A 25,859-nucleotide genomic window follows, 5' to 3' on the forward strand; every position below is an offset into this window, starting at 1 on the left:
TGACATTTACTGTTGACAGTTCTCTTTTCTTCACGTGGGATGATCTGTGTGGTTTGAGGACTAAGTTGATGTTCTGGCTTGTTGTGTCCATTGTACTGTATTTTCCCTCAATGAATTTCCCCAAACAAAGTATCATGATGAGCCAAAGCAGTAGGAAAAATACACCTAGACCAAACCAGAACTCTAACCATGGAGAAACAAGGTAAATTTCTTTGAGTTGATGAAAGAGTTCTGTTGCTTTTTCTTTAAAAGTCTTTTTTGTTTCTGGCATCACTTCGGGGTCGTTTTGATCTTCAGAAAAGTTATCGAAATTGATGAAGTAGCCAGAGGCAGTTCTGTCAATTGCTGGGATTGTTCTCCCAGTTTGTCTTTCGGTAGCACATTCTGATGCCACGTCATTGTAGACTGGTGTTTCTTGACGAACTGTATCAATCTGTGTTTCAAGAGGCACGAGTTCCATGGCATTATTGCATAGTTCCTCTCTGTGCACTGCAGGTTTATCAAATGTGATTAGTCTTTCAGTTTGAACCTCTTGGATTGTTGCAAGTTTGGGTATTCTGTTGTTTCTCGGGAGTCCACTGGGCCTACTGTTGATTATAGGCCACATGCTTGTGGTTTTACCAGGTCGATTGATACAACTCTGTTCTCCTTTTTACCAGCAAGGGGCGGTAGTACTACTGATCTTGTTCCGTTGACTGCTAAGACAGGTACTGCTTTTCTGTAAGAAGGCCCAAATTCCTTCTTCACCGCTATTTTTTCTCTGACTAGATCCCCAATCTTTGGAATCCAGACAGGCCTTGCTGGGGCTGGTGGTGCCTCGTCAGTGGTAGCTGGCTGTTGCTTTAACTTTATGTTGCTTAAGGATTTTCTTGTTTCATTCAAGTCCTGTAATACAGCCAAACGGTCTTTGATGTCAAAGTCTGTATTCTTATCTTTTACCACTGATACCTGACTATCTAAGTCCTGAATGTACATTCTAGTTCTGAACAATAGTTTGTATGGGCTGAAACCTTTTAGAGAATTTCTTGGCAAATTGTTAAGACTTAACTGGACACTTATTAAATGTTTGACCCACCCTTCACCCGAACCTAATACCTTCGCTGTTATAGATTGCTTTATGCACCTGTGTTATCTTTGTAATCATTTTCAAACCAGCTCTGCAACTTATTATTGTAAGAGTTGAAGCAAAAATGCGAATCGCACACGATTAGTGTCGGGAATTCACGTTCTGCATTTTCAAGCGCCATCTTTAAAGACCTGATTTCAGCTCTTTGAGCCGAACAGTTTCTAACTGATTCAGTTGTTGTTATTTTTGGTCTGAATTTACTGCACAGCCAACGACCTTTAACAATCGCACAGGCTGCATCGTAGGATTTGTTCTCTACGTTGAAATGCTATACAAATCTATCTGTATAGATTATACAGGCGTACTGTGGGAGAGGCAGAAGTTCGATTGGCAGAGGATATTCTTCTTCATAAGTCAAATCATTCAGTTTTTCGAATTGCGGGGCGAAATAGTATTTCACATCTTCCGCTCCAAGAGAATTTACACACTGTATCCATTTCGGATCCAGTGACACTGTAGGCAGGTTTACTGGGCTGAATAGCGCCTCGAAGGCGGATTCCGCTGTGAGGATATTGATCCTTTTGCCATGTGCTAGTTCTCGTTCATTTGCTAATGCAGTTTCTACTGCTTTCACACTATTTTCTGTTGGACTGAATGTTTTTTCTGCTTGTGAGTACAAGTGAGATTTAATTGAAATTGGTACCTTTTCTCCCTCATTAGAGGTCAGGTACGTAAATCCGCATCTTCCTGGGATTACTTTGATTACAAGATCGCGTGTGTTGTCACGTGTATCTAATTTTGTTTTTGCTAACATGTCTGTTTGCAGTGATCTAAAAACTTCTGTGTGTTTTTGAGGCCAAGTGATTGGTTTAAAATCAGGTTTAATTAGTTCGTAGAGAGATTTAACCCTCTCCGCATAATTTAGAATGTAAGTTCTACCGAAATTCAGGAAGCCTAGAATCGATAGTAAGTTCTTCAGTGTTTTTGGTGCTTGGAGTACAGCGCACTTTTCTAAGAAGTTGTCCGCTAGGCTTTTTCCTTCACTTGATAATTCGTATCCTAAAAATAATACTGTCAGATGGGCAATTTGAGACTTCTTCATGTTGAATTTGTAACCCTCTGCTGCAAACCCATGTATAACGGTGTTCAACAATTTCAAGTGAGTCTCCAAGTCGTCGTCTGTGAGATAGATATCATCTACGTAAGATAATGCCTCATCATCATACATTTGTAGTAACTCTGTTACTCTGGCTGAAAATAGTCCTGGGCTGTTCTTGAATCCCTGTGGGAGCCTACAGAAATTTTTCTGCGATCCCCATTACTGAGAAAGCGGTCAAGTATCTGCTTTCTGGTGCAATATTTTGACAAAAGAAACCATTAGATATGTCTAATGTTGTTTTATATTTTTTCCGAACTATGTTATTCATTAGTGCAGCACTATGCGAATTCTGTACTGCAAATGTTTTGCAACATGCGTTAAGGTGTCTGTAGTCCAAAACTAGACGATATGAATTGTCTGGTTTGGAGACAGGAAACAAGGATTGGTCATTTGAGAGGTGCATGTTCCAATCACCCCCTGGTATTCAAGTGGATCTAAAATCTCCCAGACCTGTTTTTTAGCTTCTTGCTTAATTGGATACTGCCTTTGTGCAGTCGGTTGACTTTTTAACTGGATTTTGTGAGGAGGAGAGTCCTCATCCCATCCTACATGATTTTTATATAATGCTGGTGCCTGGGCTACTGCCCATTTCCTTGCATAAGTATATTTTTTGTGAATCGGAATATGATTCGAGAAGGCAGGCATAATCATTTCTTCGCCACAAGGGCACTCCCTGACAAACTCTGGGGGCCAATCTTTTTCAGCTAACAGAATATCATAGCCTTTTGAGAGTTTATCCCAAAATAGACCTCTTATTTTCCTAGTCTTATCACCCTCTATACGCAGTGTTATTTCGTATATCTTATGGGGCTCGCTAACTCTGGTGTCGGCAGTTTCTACCTGAATGTATTCATTCGCGTCCACTGTCTCCAGATGACTCATCAGGATCTTGCGAGCTATGGTGATTTCTGCTGCACTGTCTAGCATTGTCTGTGCCCACTCCCCATTTTTCAACTGTGTCCTCAGTATTCTCGGCATGTTCGATTACTCTAATACTGGCTACCTTCTTTATTGGACATTGAGATTTTTTACTTTGAGCAGGTTCCTTGTCTTTGGACTTGGTGTGCTCTCCTGGGTCTGACAGTCCTCTTCTTTCCGATTTCTGCGAAAAAGATCGAGAGGGACGTGTATCAATACTTTGATATCTATCAGGTTTCTTCAAATTATCCCTATTTCTAAGGTTATATCTTTTCTCAGAGGGCTCCCTCTGGGGAGACTGGTGTTCTCAAGTCAGAGTTATTTCCCTCCGTCGAGGAGACCTTCCTCTGGACTGGAAAACTTTTTCCTTGGGAGTGGATTGTTTATTTCCATCCCAGCTCTTTTTAGGAGTGTTTGGATTATTTTTAATAAATAATTTTTCAGGATTTTTGAGCAGTTGGGGCTTTACTGGTTTTCCACTCAAGCTGTCTCTACCTAATTCTTCATAGCATTTTTCTATGATTCTGGCAAGCTCAATTGGTTGTTCTGTTATATCTTTTTCCTTCAACTTCTGGCGGATCGCCACAGATGCTGCTTCTCCTTTTATATTAGCTAGTAATATAGCCGAGACCTGCTTGAAGTCTTTCAGTAATTTCATACCAAGAGTTAAAGCAGGTTCTGGACCGTATTCATTCTGAATCTGTTTTAGCACATCTGGTATTACCGCCATTGACGGAACACCATGTGTTTTTGTGTAAATGGAAGCAAAGATTGTACCCCAAGTGTCACAGTCCTCCACGTGTGGTGCGACCCCCATTGGAAGGCAGATGTCAGGATCCTGTGTTTCTCAATAGGGGTAGTATTCGGAAATACTGCCTCTATTTGAGTAATTTTCTGCGCTAACCAAAAAGGAATTTGTTCCCGTTTTATGGGTGTTTTACCAAGACATGACTGTATGGCATGTGGTGTAATTTTATTTTTTGTTCCCCTGATGAGGGGTCAGCTGTTGTACATTAACAGCTGTTTGGACTGTTGCAGTCCGCATTACATATTGGACTAATTGTCTATGTATTTTAATTAATGTTTTTAGCTGTGCTAAAAGTTCTCCTCTAGACATTTTTGCAATGTCTGGATGTGGTGTGTAGCTGGCTAGAACCGGCCACGTTGCTCCTGGTCTACCTAGTGGACCGAGCCTGGTAATATGATCATTATGTTTTAGGGCGCCTTTAAACCAGAGCAGATGCTCTTGGAATTTTAATGGAATTTCAATCTCCTCGAAAGGAGCGTACTCTTCCGGTGGATCCCCTACTATGTAGTAGTAGAACTCATGTTTTGCGGCGTTTGCCGCTGGGAATTTTATCCAAGAATAGAATACCTCTGTCTGCCGATATTCGTGTGCCTCTATCACGAAGACAACTGTGCCACCTTGTGTGGTCAGTCCATTTTCTATAAGTTTTGACGTTATAGATTTTCTTAAATGTGCCGGGATGATTATTGCACCCAGTTCAGTAGTACCGTCGGGACCCTGCTCAGTCGCATTTACTGCTGGTGAAGCGGTTCCGTTTTCTCCTGGCATTGTATAAATGCAAGGTTTGCAGAGCAGGTCTCCAAGGAGACAAAGATTAGGTGCACAATATTTTGGAACACTGTATCCTTCAACGTTGAATAAACCAGAGCTTTACATAGGAATCTCTTCCTACTAAGTTCGGGCGGATTTTAACCTTTCACCCACTCCAGACGTCTATTGGAGTATTTACGGTAGAAAGGGGTCTTTGTGAAAAATGCACGACTGAGTTACTCTAACGTCTTGCGTTAGTTTTATTGCCTTACCAAACGTTGGGGGCCATGTAGTGTAGTTCCTATTTTTCCAATAGGCCCTGCGCATTGGAATAACATAAACAATAGTATGGACGTAGAAGTACGGGTCTTCCAGGTCTCTACTGACTATGCTAAACTTAATTGGGTTTGTTCCCAACTAGCTCAGAGGTCACTGGAAACTTTCTTGACTGAGTAGGAAGTGATCAGCTTCCCTGGTACAGACAAGAAGGGATTCAGTTTTCCAACAACTGCATAAACATGACAACTTTGCTCCTTAGAATAAGAGTCAATCTCTTGAGGCGTGTGAAACAATAGACAGTTATTTTACTCAGTCAGTTTTGTGCAGATTACTTTCACCAATATGCAGAGAATAGAGAGACGGGTGTTTTCAATAAAAAGGTATTATTTATTGAATAGTCTTTCTTCTCATGCAAGAGAAATGAATTGCCACAATTGCAAGACTTGTTATTATAAAAAGTGCGTACAGTAAAATGAGGATTGCGAAATAATACTGTAAAAGCATTGATATGGTTTCTTAGCCATACAATGGTTAAAATGAATAAAATATATACATTCATATATATATATTCACTGAAAAAACCATAGGTTATAGACCATATATAGTTAGGAATTCGCATTTACAAAACCTTAGTTTACTCACACAAAACCATCGAAATTCCATATATAGTTAGTTGCACTAACTATATATCGCGCACCCGCAATCCACTGCTGATGATGTCACATATTACATCATTCATGACATGGTCAGTGACATCACTGATGACATCACTGATGACATCTCAAATGACATCACTGATGACATCTCAAATTACATCACTGATGACATCACTGATGACATCTCATTTGACATTACTGATCACATCACTGATGATATCATTCATGTGATAATACGATGAACCTCTTCAGACTCTAATATAACCTTAGATACAATCAGTGTAAACAGACACTCACAGACTGTCACTCATCCATGGAGTTACTCACACACCTAGTCAGTCATGCAAAGAATCAATCACACCTCCATTTCCTCAACTATACAGTTATACAAACTTTACCTATTCAAACATATACTAACACATATTTACTCTCTTATACAATCCCTGATACAAGTTCACAATGATCCATACAGCCACTCACACATTCACTGGCTCTTATGCACAGTTGTTTATATATGTCAACTCTCACATGTACTGTGTTTTACATATGTACTTACTTTGACATGTAGCACTGAGATATCCATTCACTCACCAATACACTCATGCACACAGTCAACCGCCCATACAGCTGTTTCCACATGCACTTTTGAAACCATACATCTAGTGGATCAACTGCTCACATATCTATGCACAGAGTCATGCACCTCCCAGCCACCCACACACACACTCAGTCTCCCATACAAATACTTGGGCAACCAATCAATAACCCATATAGTTACTCATATAGCTACTTATCAACACATGCAACAGTTTACAGAACAACAGACATAATGATGCACAAATTAAGACAGTTTAGTCACTAACCCATGCGCTCAGTGAGACACATTTAATCACTTACTCATACAGTCAGTCATGCACCTACTAAATCCTTCATCCAGACACTTATACATCCACTCATTCTTCAATATGTAAGACATATTTTAACTTTACAGAAACATACAGTCACTGGATGTTGTCATCAGTGATGTCATCAGTGATGTCATTTGAGATGTCATCAGTGATGTCATCAGTGATGTCACTGACCATGTCATGAATGATGTAATATGTGACATCATCAGCAGTGGATTGCGGGTGCGCGATATATAGTTAGTGCAACTAACTATATATGGAATTTCAATGGTTTTGTGTGAGTAAAATAAGGTTTTATAAATGCGAATTCCTAACTATATATGGTCTATAACCTATGGTTTTTTCAGTGAATTTTCAAGGTTTTGTAAATGCTAATTCCTAACTATATATGGTCTATAACCTATGGTTTTTTCAGTGAATTTTCAAGGTTTTGTAAATGCTAATTCCTAACTATATATGGTCTATAGCCTATGGTTTTTTCAGTGAATATATATATATACATACATATATAAACATATATCATCTGTATATCTATATAAATACAAACATAAATGCATGCATACATATACTTATATGCATACAGATGCATGTTATTTACATGAAAGTTGAAAAAACACTAATAAAAGCAAAGCTAAAAAGCCACCTCATTACAAACAGAATGGCTTTAACTTAAACGAGGGCGAGATCTATTGCATTTTCAATGCTTGTTTACTTTGGTTCCATCAAGAAGGCATTCAGATGTGTCACACATTTGCCATAAATTCTGAATGTTAGCACTCTAGTTGCACATTATATCACTGTAGTAAAGCTACTGCTCACCAGGGACGTCTGCTGCTGGTATTCAAAGTGCATGTTTCAGTCTGCATGTCAGAATTTTTTTAATGAAATAGAAGAGGATTTGAGAAGTCACTCAAAATGATCCCTAATTTTTCCTTCTGAAGCACAAATCATACTTTCTATGGCAAAATTAACCCCCTCATGTTGTTCCTTTTTAAATTGAGTGTTTTCAGAGTTACCACTTCATTCCAATCAAGATGGCTTCTGGTGTGCCATACTTTTGTCATAAGTAAGACTGTTAGCGCTCTAGTTGTTCTTTAGAACACTCTGGGACATTCTGTGATTGGGCTATACTTGGGGTACATCTGGGTGATATTTGGGCTACATGTAGGCTCTTTTGTCTCTGGTGGCCATCTTGGGAGACTGTATGTCAGAATTTTTTAATGAAATTGAAGAGGGTTTGAGAAGTCACTCAAAATGTGCCCTAATTTTTCTTTCTGCAGCACTAATCATAATTCATATGGCAAAATATACCCCCTCATTTTGTTCCTTTTTAAATTAAATGTTTTAAGAGTTACCACTTTATTCCAATCAAGATGGCTTCAGGTGTGCCATACCTTTGTAATAAGTAGGACTGTTAGCGCTCTAGTTGTTCTTTAGAACAATCTGGGGCATTCTGTCATTGGGCTATACTTGGGCTACATCTGGGTGATATTTGGGCTACATTTGGGCTCTTTTGTCTCTGGTGGCCATTTTGGGAGACTGCATGTCAGAATTTTTTAATGAAATAGAAGAGGATTTGAAAAGTCACTCAAAATGTGCCCTAATTTTTCTTTCTGCAGCACTAATAATACCTTCTATTGCATAATATACCCCCTCATTTTGTTCCTTTTTAAATTAAATGTTTTAAGAGTTACCACTTTATTCCCATCACGATGGCTCCAGGTGTGCTATACCTTTGTAATAGGTTGGACTGTTAGCGCTCTAGTTGTTCTTTAGAACACTCTGGGACATTCTGTCATTGGGCCATACTTGGGCTACATCTGGGTGATATTTGGGCTACATTTGGGCTCTTTTGTCTCTGGTGGCCATTTTGGGAGACTGCATGTCAGAATGTTTTAATGAAATAGAAAAGGATTTGAGAAGTCACTCAAAATGTGCCCTAATTTTTCATTCTGCAGCACTAATCATACTTTCTATGGCAAAATATACCCCCTCATGTTGTTTCTTTTTAAATTAAATGTTTTAAGAGTTACCACTTTATTCCAATCAAGATGGCTTCAGGTGTGCCATACCTTTGTAATAAGTAGGACTGTTAGCGCTCTAGTTGTTCTTTAGAACACTCTAGGAGGCTGCAGTAGAACACAAAGGAATCAACTGACAGTCTCTGTCCTTGTTGGATGTACATGTTTTACTGAGAATGTCAGACTTCATTTTCACATGACTGAGAAAGATAATGTGAATTTACAGAAAATATGCTTTCAGTTTAGCTTATAGATCCCCTTCCAAACCACTGTGGGAAAATCATGAGATATTAGTTTTCTTTCAAACAATATTCATGATATCACAGCAGAAGGTTTTTTCACATGGTAAAATCACCTTAGAACCCACCACAATTCCTAAAACGAGTATGCTACCATCAACAAATGATTTATAATGTAACTAAAGTCCTAAAACCCTCTATTAACTACAATGCTTTTTAATGAGGTGCTATCATGTATATTGGTCCCAAGATGGCTGCCAACACTTCTTGGATGAAGTGCTGACAGCCAATCAGATCAGATGTGTGGTTAGGCTCCGCCCAGATATATATCTTTTTTTGAACCTAAATTACTCAAAATCCACTGGAGCACATATATTGAGACCTAGCAAAGGCACATCGGGCTAACAGTCCCTACAATTTTGCCAAGTTTCGTGCAAATCCATTCAGCCGTTCGAGCTAAAAGTGAGGCCAACCGCCCTATGGAAATTAACATGGGAAAAACGTGTTTTGGGACCCCCCTTTTTTCTCGGCCCCCCCTTGACGAAACCCACCCAAATTGTCAGGGGCTGCTCAGAAACAAAATGTGCCATTTTCCTGAAAATTTCAGCCGATTACGTCCACAAACGCCAAAGTTATTAGACATAGAATTTTCAAAAATCCCATAGAGAAAAAATCCTAACTATATATACCTACTGGCGACCGCCAGTAGGTAATTAGACTAACGTACTCAACTGGTGCTTCTAACTACGCCTACCCCAGTGTACCTGACCTAAGCCTAATACTTGGGAGGGAGTAAGGAAGTAGCAGTTTTAGTTAAGTTGGTTTTGCCAAGGTTTGCTTCAAGAATTCTCTCTAAGGGTTTAGTCAACACCATACCTCTGGAATAGAATGTTGGAGGTCTTGTATCTCCTTCCAGGACTCGATATCCCAGTCACTTGCAAGAGTAGGCTGGAAACGCCGGAGCTGGATTTTCTCGGCAGGAGAAAAGACAGCGTCTCTCTCAGCGCGTCAAGGAGGAGGAGGGGCAGCGTCCGTGGGCAGCTTGTATATGCTGGGCTCTGTAAGGGACAGCTGTTCTGCTCCTATGTTCATCACACCATCGCTATCATCGATGTCGTTGAGGCAGCGTTTGCTTAAGGCAACGTTGGTAATATTTATACCTGAAAGGTGCCTGGTTTGACGTACGTTTTTGGACATAAGACGTCAATAAAGATGTCACTAGGAAGTGAACGTCTCTCAGTGCTCATTAGAGTTCTATTACTAATCTAAACATAGCAAGCTGGGCTTTCCCAGGTTGCTGAGTTTTATCTTGTTGAAGAACTCGGAGTGTAATCTAGGAATCTTAGATAGTGGCTTCCGCTGTGTCATTTGCTCTAATGAGCTGCAGAGGAAGAGATTCTGAAATGTGGCTCTGATCGTGTTAGGCCAGAGACGAGTTTCTGAAATATCGCTCTTGATCGTTTATGGCAATATAGGGAAATAAATGGATTATAGCCGTATAGGGGCATAAGGTCACAGTATTGATCGGGGTCCTAGATTAGAACGCGACAGTATGATACATTATAGGGATCCAGACCTGTTAGAACTTTGTTCACAAACCTCTGGAATGTGGCAGGTGCATTCTTCAAACAGAAGGGCATTACAATAAATTGAAAAATGCCCCACTAGGTGTTGAGAAATCTGTTTTTGGCTTGGCATCCTCAGCTTGTCTGATTTTCCAGTAGCAAGCAGTCAGAAACTTGGCTGAGGTCAAAGTACCTATATGTTCATCAGCCCTTGGAATTTGATAAGCATCAGTCCTAGTGACTGTATTGAGACCTCTGTATTCTTCACAAAACCTCATTTCTTTTTTTCCACACTTGGTGTGAGGTTTGGGTACTAGGACTACTGGGATACCCAAGGGCTATCTGAAGGCTTAATTATTCCCAACTCCAGCATTTTCTGGACCTCTGCTCTGATACTATCTCTGACATGGTCAGGCTGCCTGTAGATTTTATTCGTCATAGGTAGACAAACACCTGTGTTCACTTCATGGGTACAGCAGGTAGTTTGACTGGGTGTCAATGAAAACATATGCCTGAACTGATCGAGGACTTTCCTGCAATCAGTCTGCAGTTGATCAGTGAGTCTGCCTGCCAAAGCCACTCCATCCACTGATCCATCATCTGGGTTCTGAGAGGGGAGATCAGGAAGAGGGTCACTCTCTTCCTCCAGTCCTTCATCAGTGGTCATGAGCAAGCCCATGCCAGCCCTGTCAACAAAAGGTTTTAGCCTGTTCACATGAAATACCCTATTGTGACTTCTAGAGTACCTAAGTCCACCAAGTAAGTGTCCTCACCCTCAAGTAAAGTGTGAGGTCTGCTCCATTTGTCTTGAAGAGCTGCTGGGGATACATGCTTCAACACACACATTTTCTGACCTGGGTGGTAAACAGTCAGGATAACCTTTTGTTCATGTCAAGCTTTTTGGAGTTCTTGGCTGCCCTCCGGGTTTTTGCTGGCCTGCTTCATGTACTCTGCAATGCGAGAACACAGGCCAAGTACATAGTCCAATATGTCCTGTTTGGGAGGTTTGAGAGGTAAATCCCATCCCTCCTTCACTAGACCCAAGGGACCCTTAACTGGATGTCCAAACAGAAGTTCAAAAGGGCTGTAGCCAATCCCCTTCTGAGGAACCTCCCTGTAGGCAAGAGAAGGCAGGGTACTAGGACATCCCGTTTTCACCTAAGGTTTTTTGGGAGCCCCATGATCATACCCTTTAAGGCTGTGTTCAACCTTTTAACACGGCCATTGTATTGAGGATGTTAGGGTGTGGTGACTTTATAATTCACTCCACACTCCCTCCACATTGCAGTTATGTACCTTGACATGAAGTGTGTACCTCTGTCGGTCAAGATATCCTTATTCCCATGAGGGCCCTGGCCACTACGGGAGCTGTAATGGTTCTAAGGGAAATGGCCTCTGGGTACATAATGGCATGGTCCACCGCCACTAGGATATAACTGTGCCCAGATACAGTTGGAGGGTTCAAGGGACCAACAATGTCAATCTCTACCCTCTCAAAGGGAACCCCAGCCACTGGAATTGGACCTAAGGGGGCTTTTGGGGTACCAGCTGACTTACCACTGGCTTGGCAAGCGGCACAGGAGCAACACAACTCATTAGTGTCTTCAGACTTATGGGGCCAGTGAAAGTGAGTGACAAGCCTGTCCCAAGTCTTACTTGGCCCTAAGTGTCCTGTCAGAGGAATGTCATGTGCTAGGGTGAGTAGGAAATCTCTAAATGACTGGGGTATTGCCAGCCTCCTAGTGGTACCAGGCTTGGGGTCTCAACTCACTAAGTGCAAAAGTTGTTCATCCCAGTAGATCCTATGGCACCCCCTCATATTCAAAGTGTGTCAGCATTAATGTGCTGTCTGAGGGGTTCAAGAGAGGGTCAGGTCTGCTGCCCCAAACTCAAATCTGCCCTGAAAGGGCCCCCTGTCTCCAAGAACTTGGCTTGATCAGGCCCATGTGTCTCTGAGGCAGTTACTTCACAGGGACTAAGATCATTTTCCTCAGAAGACTGATCTTCACTCTGAATCTGAGAGGATGGCAGAGCATTACCCTTCATGCTCTTCTCTTGGGAAGCACTTGGTCCATTTTTCCAGGATCCAGGGCCTGTTCCGTGGTAAGCTGTTTGGCCTGAGTCCTTGTGACAGCAAACACACTTTCAGAGATGCCCAACATTTCTCCATGAGTACTGTACTCTACTTCAGCCCAGGCTGAGGTTTCCAAGTTATTGCCCAACAAACTATCTACAGGGAGGTCTGAGGATACCACAACCTTCTTAGGTCCTGTTACCCCTCCCCAGCTGAGATTCATAACTGCCAACGAATGCTCAGTACTGACATTGCTAGCATTGGTTATTTGGTACACTTGTCCAAGTATGATCTGGTTAGGAGACACAAGTTTCTCTGTCATCATAGTGACACCGGCCCCTGTGTCCCTGTAGGCCGTTGCTTCTTTTCCATTTATTAAAGGCTGTTGTCCGTACTTGACCAAGTTAGTGGGACTTAGCAGTAATGTGGCAAGATCTATGCCACCATCACAGACTAAAACAGCCTGAGCTGGAGTTCTGACTAAGTCGGAACCCATCTCAGATCCCAAAGTTAACCCCACTAATCCCTTGTTTCCTATACTACCACATTTAGTTATGCTAGGGGGAGCAGTTGCCCTAGGGACAGTGGTAGTAGGAGTGGTTTCCTTGGTTTTTGGACAATCAGCACCCGTTGTTCAATGAGTTTTCACCTTACAGAAGTAACACCAACTTTCCTCTTGCCTTTCTTGAAATTGTGTGACTCCCTTCCAGATACAGGTTTTGCGGCCCTTGAGGAGACTCTTTCCTATCTTTGCCCTTGTCCCCACCCTTATCCTGGGATTTAGGAGAATCTTGCTTCTTCTGCTCACCTCCATTGCGCTGTTTTTTCTTCTTCAGCCTGGTACAAACCCATTTGTCTGCCTTCTTTCCTAATTCTTGGCGAGAGGTCAGATCAGAGTCCACCAGGCACTGGTGCAAAAGCTGGTTCTGGCAATTATTTAGGATCTGCTCCCTCATAATCAAATTCTACAATACATGGTAGTAGAGGAGAAAGCAGAGAGACTGGGGTCCTGATTAGCAGGACCCCAGTCAGACTAGTCAATAACAGCTTAGCACAAGGCAAAAAGTGGGGGAACCCTAAAAGCAGATCCTACTTTCCTACAGTCAGCATAAAGTGATGTTATTTTCCCTCTACAGTACCCACAAGTCTCTTTGCTCACACTTTTATCTCGACCTAAGGTTGCAGTATGAGCTGCAGCATTATTTGGGCAAGCTAAGGGTAGCCCTATTTTACTTCCACCGATTGGTAGGCTTGCCTTCATTACTAGATCAAAAAGACTATCCAGCATATCGTTAAAGGCGTTGGACAGTCTTCCCATACAATCCCTTAGGCTTGTTATTGTACCCATTATCAGATTAAGCTGTTTCTCTACCCTTGTTTGCCTTGCCTTCATTATTCTTTAAAAATCATCCCTCTTGCTCATAGGAAGATAGTTATTCCCTAAGTTCTCCAATATAGCATATTAGTTAGAACACTCAACGTTGGCTACTGCTGGGATCTGTCCAGGGCTTAGATCATTTGCTAATTCCTGGGAAGCGTTCGTAGATAGAGGAGAAGGGCTGCCAGTAGTAGGTATTGCAAAAGCATAACCTTCTAATTGTTTGTTAAAGTAAGTTGTAGTACTCTTCTGTATTTTAACATTCTTCCCAGCTTCCCCACTTCTCTTACCTTGATGCTTCCTCCCTTTATTTTTTACTTCAGGGACTAGTACTCCCTCCACTTCCTCAATTAGCTCATCGAGAGTACAATTTTCGGCTGTGTGCCTGGGTATTTTTTCAAGGAGTTTTATCAACCCCCTTTCTTTTTATCATAATTAGCGCTAGCTCTTTTACAGAAATGGAAAAATATTGCAATCTCTAATTTGATAAGGGAGAATCAATACACAAAGTACATCTATCAAGGTTCCAATGGCACAGTGTGTTACTAGTTTGAGAAGATTCCGGTTTATAATCAACAACCACTATAAAATCACTCACTTGGAGAAATGCAGTGGATTTAGCACCCTTATTATTATCCAGTTAATATTATCAGTCACCAAACAAACTTAAAAGCAGAGCCAAGGGGAGATGGCCCTGCCCTGCCTCTTCCTGCCATTAACAGGAGCGGGATGGGACTGGGGGTAGCCCGCTTGGTGAGAAACTGTACATCTGCCCCCAGATGAGCTGAATTCACCTCCTAGCGCATGGTGTCCTGGGGCTTAAAGTCCCCCAACAGCATCAGACAACGCGGTGTCCCACATGGTGGGAAACTGTAGGGTGCTTTTTGGTGCTTGCCAGTCCTGCCCCAAGGAGACGTGAAAGCGCCTCCTGTCACATGATGTCCTGAGACTTGAAGTTCTCCAACAGCAGCAGATAATGCAGCATCCCGCATTGCAGGAAACTGTACAGTGCTTTATAGCGCTTGCTGGTCCTGTCCCCTGGAGAGCTGAAAGAGCTTTTTGGTGTGGTGTCCTTCGGCTTGTAGTCCCCAACAGAAGCAGGCAACGCAGCATGTATTATATATTCTCACCAAGTACCTTCTGGGGATGATGTATTACAGTTGTGAAAGGTGTTAAGCTGACCGGTCTTTGATCCTTGAAAAGCTAGCAGGTAAGCAGTTTCTCAGTGGCCCCTTTTTCTAGGGATGAAGGGTAGCCACAATACACTTCTTATGAGGTGCAGCTCAGAGAGCCCACCACTCAGCTCTACAGTGGCCCTTTGCAGGCTTACGCAGAAAGTAATGACAAAAATTTGCCCTTATTTGGAGATAAAGGAGGGTTGCAACCAAATGCAGCTTCCGTGTCTCACTTTGTCTCCAAGTCTCTCCTCCCCTCACCCTGGTGTGCTTCTAGTTGGACTCCGCGTCCTCTCAGTCCTCCACTTACTCACCTACTCGACAAGGATTCAAGTATCCCCGCCACAGCCAAATATGGGGAAGGCAGACTTCATCGGACAGTTAGTAAATCCAGCCCCCCCAACCATGCCACAGATTCAAGTATTGGGGGACTGCACATCATCGCTGACTGGAGAGGTATGTCCAAACACCGCAGTGGCAGTAACCTCAGCGTAGAAGTATCATATTTGTAAGGTGAGAAAATAATTTAGCTCCCCAAAGAATCTGAAAATTAACTCATGGAAGAGGCTCCGCTCTCCTAGCGGCATTACCACTGCCGGCCGCCCATCACAAGTACTATGACCTAATTTATGACATCACATATGTCATTGGTGATGTCATATAAATTATTATTATAAGTGATGTAATATGTGAGGTCATAAGAAGACCAATCCTAACTATAACTAGCTAAAAAAATATGACCCCCTAGGCCTGCTCAGGGGGTCCCACAGGGACCCCCAGGCCCCACAAATGTTTTTGTTTATGTTTTAAACATCCGAATGCGCGCTGGGGGCATGAATCTGGACACATTTATTTTTTAATGAAGCAGGGGCTCCCCCACTTAATTTAAATGAGACAAAGGGTGGGCCAGGTCCAGGGGGCAATCCTCTTATTATATTGTGGGGGCCTATGGGGCCCCCACAGCCTTAGGGACTGCCACCTCCCAGGGCTATGTAAATTAGGTGCGGGAGGGCGCACAGCCCTTCCGCAGCCCCGGGGACCGCTACCTCCCGGGGCTTGTTTTGTTATTAGTGGGGGGCCTCTGAGGTGCTCCTATGTCCCGGGGATCGTCACAACCTGTGGCTTTAATTAAATATGCAGGGGGGTCCTTGTGGGCCCCCCAGGGGCCACCACCTCCCGGGGGCTTTGAAAATAGAGGGTTGGGGCGGGCTCATGCAATGTCCAGGGGTACCCACCCCTGGGACATTGCTGTTTGCTATGGCAGGGCTGGAGCATGACTCCTGCCCTGTCATAGCAAACCCTGCATTGCTTCATTGAAGCGAGAGCATGAAAACCTGCTCTCGCTTCAATGAAGCAAAGCAGGATTGCTTTTGGGCAAGGGGAGCTGCATGTTAGCACTCCACTTGCCTAAAAGCAATGCTGGTTCCCTCAGGAGGCAGGGAGCCAGCGGGACCGTGGGGGGCAGTTGGGCTCCCCCATGGTCTCCAACGAAGAGGCCAGGCCCTGGGGGAGGGGTCCCAGGGCAAGAAGTGGACATGGGAAGGGGGACTTCCTAATGATTAATAAAAACATTCAAGAGTTGGGCATGCCCCGGGGGATAGGGTCCTCGGGGCGAATATAAATTAATAGAAGTAGACTATTTTTTTTTTATAGAAAAGTTTGGAGTGGCAATATTAATGTGGTGCTCAGCATGGGCCCCTAGTGTGAACACTCTGGGTGAGCGGCTCTCAGCACGACCCCCTAGTGTGAACACGTTGGGTGCGCAGCTCTCAGTGCAGCACCTGAGTACTTCACAGGTCTTTAAAAGACCATTTACTGGTAAATGAGGCTTTGTTGTGTTTTCAGCCCTTCTTAGAGCACCTGCATCTCCACTCTGCCTATGACTGTAAGAATTAGCCCCCCTCCCCCAAATATTTGGCTCTAGTTGCGCCCCCTGGCTGGCGTACCCCGGCTCTGCCTACTCCACTTACGCTTACAGAATTCTGTAGAATTTATCCCCGTCAATGATCCAGCTGTGGGGCTGGGAATATCTTGCAGACAGGATTCTGTGCCTTTTATTACCAGTGCTCCACGGACCCAGTAGGTCGCTTTAGGGGATCCAGTATAATGGACTCCGGGGATCCAACAGTCTGAATTCCTTGATCCAGAGATTAACGACATGGAGGTTATTCACTGAATGAGAATGCAGTATACCACAATGAGAATTCCAAGCTTCTGGACTCAGTTTTCTAGGCATCCATGCAGTCTCCCCGCTAGCCAGTGACCCAGATTTTACAGGGCGGGAACCCTGGGTACTAGAGCAAAAGCTGTGGGGATACCGTAGCAAAGAAGTCCAGTGCCTCAGGAACCTGCACGGTGCCTACTCATGCTCTGCACATAGCGTCGGCTCTCCCGAGGCTTGGTTTACAATCCTGACACTCCGCCCGGTTTGCCACTGGTTGGCAGCCAGGTAGAGCCAAGCTTGTGCTCGGGAGTTAGACTCCGCCAACATATGTACTTATCCAATCACTCCGCCAATCCCCAAGCACTTATAACTTCACCATACACTCTCCTTGCAGTACTCTAATCATCTGGTCTCTACCCATGTACTCGTAGAATGACCCAGACAAAGTTACCTAACCAAGGTCTTTCCCACTGCCAGAGGTAACATGGTTGCGTGCACAGTCCACAGCACAATGTAATGTGATAGGGCCCAGGGCCATCATGCATACATAATGAACACACAGACACAGTTAGATAGGTAGTGGAACTGGCTACAGGCATGTGCGCTTGGCCCCTTTTTATTTCCAGGTCACATGTCCAGTGACGTCTGTGCTGGATGCGTGTGGGGTTAGTGTAAGCCAGCCCTCAGGGAATGGTTGGTGCTGGCAACAACTACAACAGTGATCATCGGATCACACAGAGATTCAATTATAAAGGGTCCATGACTTGTGATGCCCTAAGGTAGTAGCACCAGATCTTTAATCACACACAAAAGAATGTATTGTAAAGGGTCCATGACTTGTGGTGTACTGAAGTAGGGCCACCAGAGATGAGGGTGCTTATGTGAAGAAATTGTTAATGTCCTTTCGGGATATTCCTGCTGCCTGAGGTGACATTGTTGCATCCGGTGTCTACAGCATGAAAGTCAATCACAAAAGGTCCATGAGTTGTGATGCACAGAGTTAGTGGCACCTGAAGAGCTCAGTGTGCGTATAGCCAGAGATAATGGCAATTCCTTGCAGAACAGGATTGGATTGGATATTTGTGAGACCTGCTGACCACAGTGTAGGCCGGAGGCAGCAGTCAGCAAGGGCCCACAACCACGTGGTGTGGACTTGTGGTGCACAGAGTTGGTGGCAACATTGGTGCTCAGAGTGTGCGCAGCCAGCGATGATGCGTAGTCTGGGATGTGCCGCACTGGGAGCAATGCCTTTTGCTTAATGAATTCTGCCTCAATAAGGCCATGTGGCGGTGACTTGTGGTGCACTGAGTTAGTGGCATCAGAAGCATTCAGCGTGTACACAGCCAGCGATGATGCGTGGTTGGTGTGGGCCGCACTGGGAGCAATGTCTATTGCCTACTGGACTGTGTCATCTGCAATCGCAACTCGATCTGAATTGTGAGCCCTGCTGTCCGCAGTGTAGGTAGAAGGCAGTAGTCAGCGCAGACATCGAGGAATGCTTTTTGTCACTTCCTCTTGACAAAACCCGAGGACATAAAGTTCAATTCACTCTGCAATTGATAAATCAAGACTGAATTCAAATTGTGAGCCCTGCTGACTGCAGTGTAAGCATATGGAACAAAAGATGAAAAATGTATGAAATACATTGTCGAAATATGTAGGTTTCAGGGCCGTTATAGTAAATTGCCTACTGGACTCTTAAATTAATGAATCAAGTCTGAATTTAAATTGTAAGCCCCGCTGACTGCAGTGTAGGCCTGAGGCAGCGGTCAGAAAGGGCCCACAGGAACGTGGCATTGAGTTGAGCTGCACAGTTAGTGGCACCTGAAGCACTCAGCGTGTCCACAGCCAGCGATGACGCATGGTCCGGCCGGGCCGCACTGGGAGCAATGTCTGTTGCCTACTGGACCCTGCAATGAATAAATCAACACTCAATTTTAATTGTGAGGCCTGATGACCGCAGTGTAGACAGGAGGCAGCGGTCAGCAAGGGCCCACAGCCACGTGGTATTGACTTGAGCTGCACTTGAGTTAGTGGTACCTGAAGCATTCAGCGTGTGCGCAGCCTGCGATAATCTGTGATCCAGGTGGGCCGCACTGGGAGCAATGTCTTTTGCCTAATGAATCCTGCCTAATAAGGCTACATGGCGATGACTTGTGTTGCACTGAGTTAGTGGCACCTACAGCACTCAGCGTGTGTGCAGCCTGTGGTGATGCGTGGTCCGGACGTGCCACACTGAAAGCAATGTCTGTTGCCTACTGGACTGCGTCATCTGCAATTGCGACTCAATCGGAATTGTGAGCCCTGCTGTCCACAGTGTACATCGAAGGCAGTAGTCTGTACAAACATAACTCTGTGGTGCTGTGCCACTGGGTTCACAGGGGGCCTGTGTCGAGGAGGCCGGCGGTCATGGCAGCAGCCTCATGGCAGGGTGAGGGCCGACACTCTGGCAGACGCGTTGGCCTTCCCAGAAGTGAACCACGCCGAGAGCCCCGGCATATTTATCCACACTCCTAAGCTGGAGTGGCATACGGCGGAAGCGCCGGAGGGACGCGATAAACGGGCTTGAGTTGTTGTACCAAGTTACCGAAGGACACGTGATCGGAGGACACGGGGTCCCGTGTATGGTTGCCGGTATGTCCGGATGTGGCAATCATAAGGTCCAATACATATATAAGTGTGATGATTATGAACCAAGAACCCCAGACTGCCCTGATGAAATTGCTGAAATAAGAGCAATGAAACATGTCGGCACTTTGAACTTGTATGGTATATGAAAATCCATTTTTAATCTGGAAGGCTTGCAGCACCAGAATAAAGATTGAGAGCTAGCAACCCTTACCACAAATCGTTTTTATCCAACTTTGGTTGCACTTTATATATTGTTTTTTTTATTTTTGTTGGGGTTAGAGGTGCACTGGTACACTTTTTTGTGCATTCTGGTACTAGCTAATTTTTACATACCACCATTAATATTTATACACTTGGTTGTTGTTATTTGTTGGTCATCTTTATACACTGCACACAGAGAGAGTGACCGATGATCAGAAGTGGGTATACTGGGTACTGTCAACCAGGAACCCCCTCGGGAGTTACGTCCGTGAGGCACTCTCTCTGTTTTCACACAATTTTTTCTGGTGGTTGTGGGAACCTGTATCTACTCTTTCTTTAAAGCCACATCCTTGACCTATGAGATTAGTGTTACTTAACACACTTAGGATGATCTAGATGGTTCATCAGATTATCCCTGTTGGTCTATAAAGTTGGATGTACTGAATATAGGTAAGGCGTATTTTGTTTACAGTGGCATAAGTTGGACCAGCCCACTCCACTTTCTCTTACAGGGGGGATGACACAGCTACATTACCAAGAGCTTCCCCACTGCCTGAGGTAACATGGTTGCGTCCACTACCCACAACACTACAAGCACCAGCAGTATAATTACACATGGAGAGGTCTGTACTCTGCATAGTGAAGTCTCTCCAGCACATCACAGCTACACTTGGCATTGTGTGCATTCTTATTCATTGGTGACTGGCCTCCTTCATACATACTTGGTTCCCAAGTCTCCTAACATTCAGCTATTGTGTGGCTGAGGGGGCATGCCATTTTGGGAAGGTCCGCTGTCCTGCTCTACGCTGCCTCGGTGGTAGTAGGGGGTCCTGGGGGAGGTTCTGGGGGTGGTGGCGGTGGGTATTGTGGCCTTCTTCGCTGTAGGAGCTGCATGATCAGTAGCTCTATGACATGTTTTGGTCTTCAGATGTGGCTCTGGGCTGGGCACCCTTTCATACTTTAGGTAGTCGTCCTGCTTTACACCAGTAAAAGGCATATGTTAAATTCTTACTGCTGCTGCAGCTTATCACCTGTTTTTGGATCACATCGCAGACTTGGCTGATCGTTGAGAGTATCAGGAAGTGGCGTTTCCGTGTTTAATTTTGCAAAGGAACGCCTACTCTGCATATTATTAGCGTTTGTTGTCGCTCTCATTCGTGGTGATGTTCTTTGCAGAAACTATCGCTGGAAAACTGGCAATATCAGCAGTTTTCACTAGGTTGAGAATGGGATGATAATTTATTTGATGCAGTGTGGTTATATAGTCTGACGCACTCCAGTGTGATCCAAGTAATCCGTGTGAAAAAGTAGGTGGTGCTGGTGGGTTAATCCTGCTGAGTGAAAGAAATGATTATCTGAAATAGGTTGTGCAGTCCTCCACAAAAGAGGGGCGTCCCCCACTTGCGCTCCAATATGACGCGTTATCATGTTAATAATATTCAAAGAGCGATTTTTAAAATCAAATTTCTTCTTATTTTGTTCATAAAGATTTGTCAGAAGCCTTTTTTGTGGACTTGTTTCCTATATATTCATTTGATCTTCATGATAAGAAAACTCAATTTCATCACAATATTTCTATGCGCCTGGTTGCCCAATGGATTTCGGCCCTCAGCCCTTCGTCAAGGGCATAATATCTGTAATTTTTAAAGGAAACGTTAGGTCAGTCACCAGATATGACCATAATTCAAATGTTCATTAACTAGGGTTAGTATACAGCAGTTGTGTGGTGATGTCATGCTATTTAACAAAAATTTGACTCCAGTAAGAACCAGTAAAAACCAACCAAAGTAAATAGAAATTCTGAGCACTAACTTTAAAACAAATGCTTTAGCTAAACCTGTATTATCACAGTGAGTAACTAGTTTTATCGTGAGTATTCTTCATTTTCGCAAACAGATGAGACCTGAAATCTCCAGAACATGCTCAAAGTGTCGTGGGGACTGTGCTAGTTGTTAGTATCATATGTCTGATTCTGATGAAAACCTGTGGTGAAGGTTAATACTGTGAAGCTGATGTTAAAATGTGTGGACGCCATATTGTGAATATGTGCTTTCCCAGTTTGTATATTACATGAACTAGCCTAAGTGAAGAAATATAAGAACGTGCTCAGTGAAAACGTCTTGATACTAGTCAGTCAGTCAAATTTAGCTTCATTCAAGATAAAACTCATAAAAGCAAGACAAATTCAAATTATCCATAATTCAAACATGATTACATGAATCTAAATTAAAAAATGGCATAGGGCGTGGCTTAGCCGGCGATCATGGCGGTCGTTTAGAGCGTTAAGCTCCGGCCAGCCTGACAATATCCTACCTTCTTATCCTGGCCTTGGGCATCGGAGGGGGCTCCCTGCAGGCAGAATCGGCAGCGGTAACATCGGGCTGCCCTCGGTGAAGATTCCATCCCGGTAGCTGCTCTGGGGCCGGTGTGAAGCCGTGCGGACACTGTGGATCACGGGAGGACCGGCGAGGTCTAATCAGCCGGGACCTTGATTTTGGCGGTGGCCCGGGCCCGCCGTGCCTGCTGGTGCCCGGGCGGGACTGACCTCTGCGCCCCTATCCTTGGCGGGGCTGTGAGGGCGGTAGCGGAGCCCGGACCTCGGACCTGGGGAAGGTGGTCCGGCAGGGCGGCGTGATTTCTCCGGCGGGCTCCGGGAGGCCTGCATAACCGGGGACTAAAGTTTGGAGTAGCCCGGCCTGAGAGAGACGGCCGCGCTGGCAGGTGGAGAAGTTTGAAGCCTTTTATTCTCTGGGGGGACCGTGTGGCTGGTGATCCCCCCGACCTGCCTTGCTCCCCTGCCCGTGGCTCCTGAGGCGGCGCCCTGCTGTGGGCGCAGTGGACAAGTACCGGTGACGGCCAGGGCGGGCAAGGGTCGCCATCTTGCGTCCCCCCAGCGCTGGTGGATGTGGAGCTTGGCGGGACGGGTGGTCGTCGGCTGTGGACAGAGAGTGGCCCTACCTGGGTGGGAGAGATCTGCAGACCCGGCAGGACAGTCTGGCGAGAGCGGCTCCATCCTGTGCCATGCGATGAAGCATATGCCTGAGATGATCTGAGGGTCCCGGCGACGCAGGAGGTAAGCCAGACTTGCCCTGGTGGTGGTGGAGAGTACTCGGGGGCTAGGTCGGGCCCCGGTGGGGTGGCCTGGAAGAACCCGCTAAGGATGGGGCAGTGGGGCGATCAGGTGGAGCCCAGAGAGGCGTGGGTGGCCCCTGGAGAGACTCTGTTGGTTGCTCGGCCGGAGGTGGTGTTGTAGACTGGTGATTTGCCGCCTGGCAGGGCGAGAAGGACACGTGGACACTTGCAGCACTGCAGTGGGGTGGACCTGGAGAGAGGCCTGCGGGGTGTCCGGTGGTCCTAGTGAGGGACTTTGGCAGTGTGGCCGGGCAGTGAGGACTTGGGGCCACGGGGGTCAGGTCGGGCCCCAAGCCCTCACTGGGGAGCCTTACGAGGCCGGCTGCGCAGCAGGGGGGCCCGGGCAGTGCATCTGGGGCCGCGTCCAGCGGGGCGTCCTATTGGGCCTGTCCCCCCCATACCTTGGTGATCTGTGCTGCCCCTGGGAACCATCAACGGCTGTTGCCTTGCTGAGGTGGCCTCCCCCCCCCAGACTGGCTCTGGGGCCTACCGTGGGCTGCGAGCGTCTTGGGGGCGCGCTGAGGCGGTGATCCGGCTCTGCTGCAAAGACCTGGCAGTGAGTCGGGGGCAGTGTGTGTTCTGGGCCACAGGGGTCGGATCGGGCCCCGGTCCGGGGAGCGGCTGGTTGCTGCCAGAGTCAGTGACGGTGGGAGTGGCGCCCTTGGCGGTGGTGGGGCCCCTGGGGACTCCCCCTTGAGGTGGTCACTTGGCAGCCTCCTCGCCTGTGCAGATCAGACGGATTGTGGTGTGTGGTTCGGAGAGCGGAGGGGCGGCTGAGAGGTGGTGAGTTCTGCAGACGGGGGTGTCCTGCCCCTGACCCACGAGCCATCATGACGCGCGGAGGAGCTAGTGGATGTCAGGGCAAGCAGGGGCCCATTGACAAGTACACAGAAGCAGTGGGTGCTGGGGGCTCGCAGCCCAAGGTCCCGGATAATGCGGCGCTGGATGCGCTCGACACTAAAATTGGGGCAGTTGGATCAGACGTCATGCTCCTCCGCCAAGACCTGCGGAATGCGGTCGAACGCATTACCGGAACTGAGACTCGCATATCAGAGGTCGAAGACGATGTCTTTGCCCTCAAGAAGAAGGTGCTGGCTCTGGAGAAAGGGCAGAGGGATTTTGTGCAGCGGGCTGAAGATGCAGACGGGCGGGCTCGGAGGAGCAACCTCCGCTTTGTAGGCTTTCCTGAGAATTGCAAGGGGTCAAACACGGAAAGCTTTCTGACTCAATGGCTGGAGAGTTGGATCCCAGCGGACGCTTTCTCTCGCTGTTTTGTGGTTGAGAGGGCACCTCGAGCGTTGGTCCAAAAGCCCCCCATGGGTGCACGTCCAAGGGCCATTATTGCTAAATTCCTAAACTATGCGGACGAGACACTATTCTGCGACAGGCGCGCCTGAAGGGCACCCTGTCACATAACAATGCAGCGATAATGATCTTTCCAGACTACACCAAATTGGTCCAGCAACAGCGACAGTCTTTCACTGCGTCCAAAGCCCGGCTCCGGGGCCTCAAGCTCCAATATGCATTGTTGTATCCAGCACGGCTGCGGGTCGTCTTCCAGTCCCGCACGCTGTTTTTTGACACCCCGGAGGAGCTTTTTCAATGGACCAATGAGACGGTGAAGGTCCGAGTTAATACAGCACGGGGAGGGGAATTGGATTCCTCTACAGGAAGCATTGCCAGGGGGGGCCTCAGGAGCCAGCGGAGGAGACGTAAGCGATCATGCCAGGGCGGAGGTTCGCGGTCCGGCTCGGCCGCCCGTCGGGGGGACCCGGCACCGGAGCAGCAGGATGCTGGGTCTTGACATTTGACATTTGAGGGGTTTGAGATGATGACCTTATATACGTCTAATTGAGGTGCCCAGGTGCTGTGTTATTCAGGCTGGAGGTCTAATCCAGCCCAGTTGGGGGAGGGAGCGACGGCCTAGTTCCATGGGCTGCTGCATGGGGATCCATTGGGAAGGGTGGTTCCGGGTCTCCCGTTGGGGACTTGGCCTACATCCGACCACAACAGGTGCTTCCATGTTGGGAGGTGCAGGGTGGGGGGCGGAGAGGGGAGGGTATGGGAGATGAGAGTTTTGGGGGGAAGGGTTGTTGGCGTTCTTGCTGCTGCTTGCTGATTGCTATGTCCGACACAGTCTGTTTGAAGGAGGTGAGGGGTAATTTCTTGCTGTTTTGTTCATATGGCTAATGCTGGAGTGGGTGAGCGGCTAGGTCCAGGCACCATGAAAATCTTGAGCTGGAATGTGCGCGGGCTGCTGGATAAGGTGAAGAGGGGTGCTGTCTTTCAATATGCTAAGCGGGCGGGGGCAGACGTCCTATTCCTACAGGAGACTCATCTGCTGGGGACACATGCTTTGTGCCTCCAGTGCGCTGGCTATATACATGCATTCCACTCTGGGTTCACTAGGGGCTCCTGGGGAGTAGCGGTCCTTGTTCACCGTAGGCTACCTTTTATTCTCAGGCGCACGTGGGTGGACACACAGGGCAGGTATGTGTTGGTTCTGGGAGAGGTTAGGGGGTACACCGTGCTCCTAGGCAGCGTATATGCCCCACCTCCGTTGCAGTGGCCCCTGGTAGAAAAGGTCATGTCCCTCTGGGATGAATTACCGACGGCCATGTCTATCATAGGGGGGGACTGGAAGGATGTGATGGACAGGGGCACAGATAGATGGCAGGCTGCCGCTGCGATCCATGGCGCGGGGGGAGACAGCGGTGCTGCCTTTAAGCTGCGGG

Source organism: Lissotriton vulgaris, chromosome 1_1 (genome assembly GCF_964263255.1).
Source record: "Lissotriton vulgaris chromosome 1_1, aLisVul1.2, whole genome shotgun sequence".
NCBI classification, from domain to species: Eukaryota; Metazoa; Chordata; class Amphibia; order Caudata; family Salamandridae; genus Lissotriton; species Lissotriton vulgaris.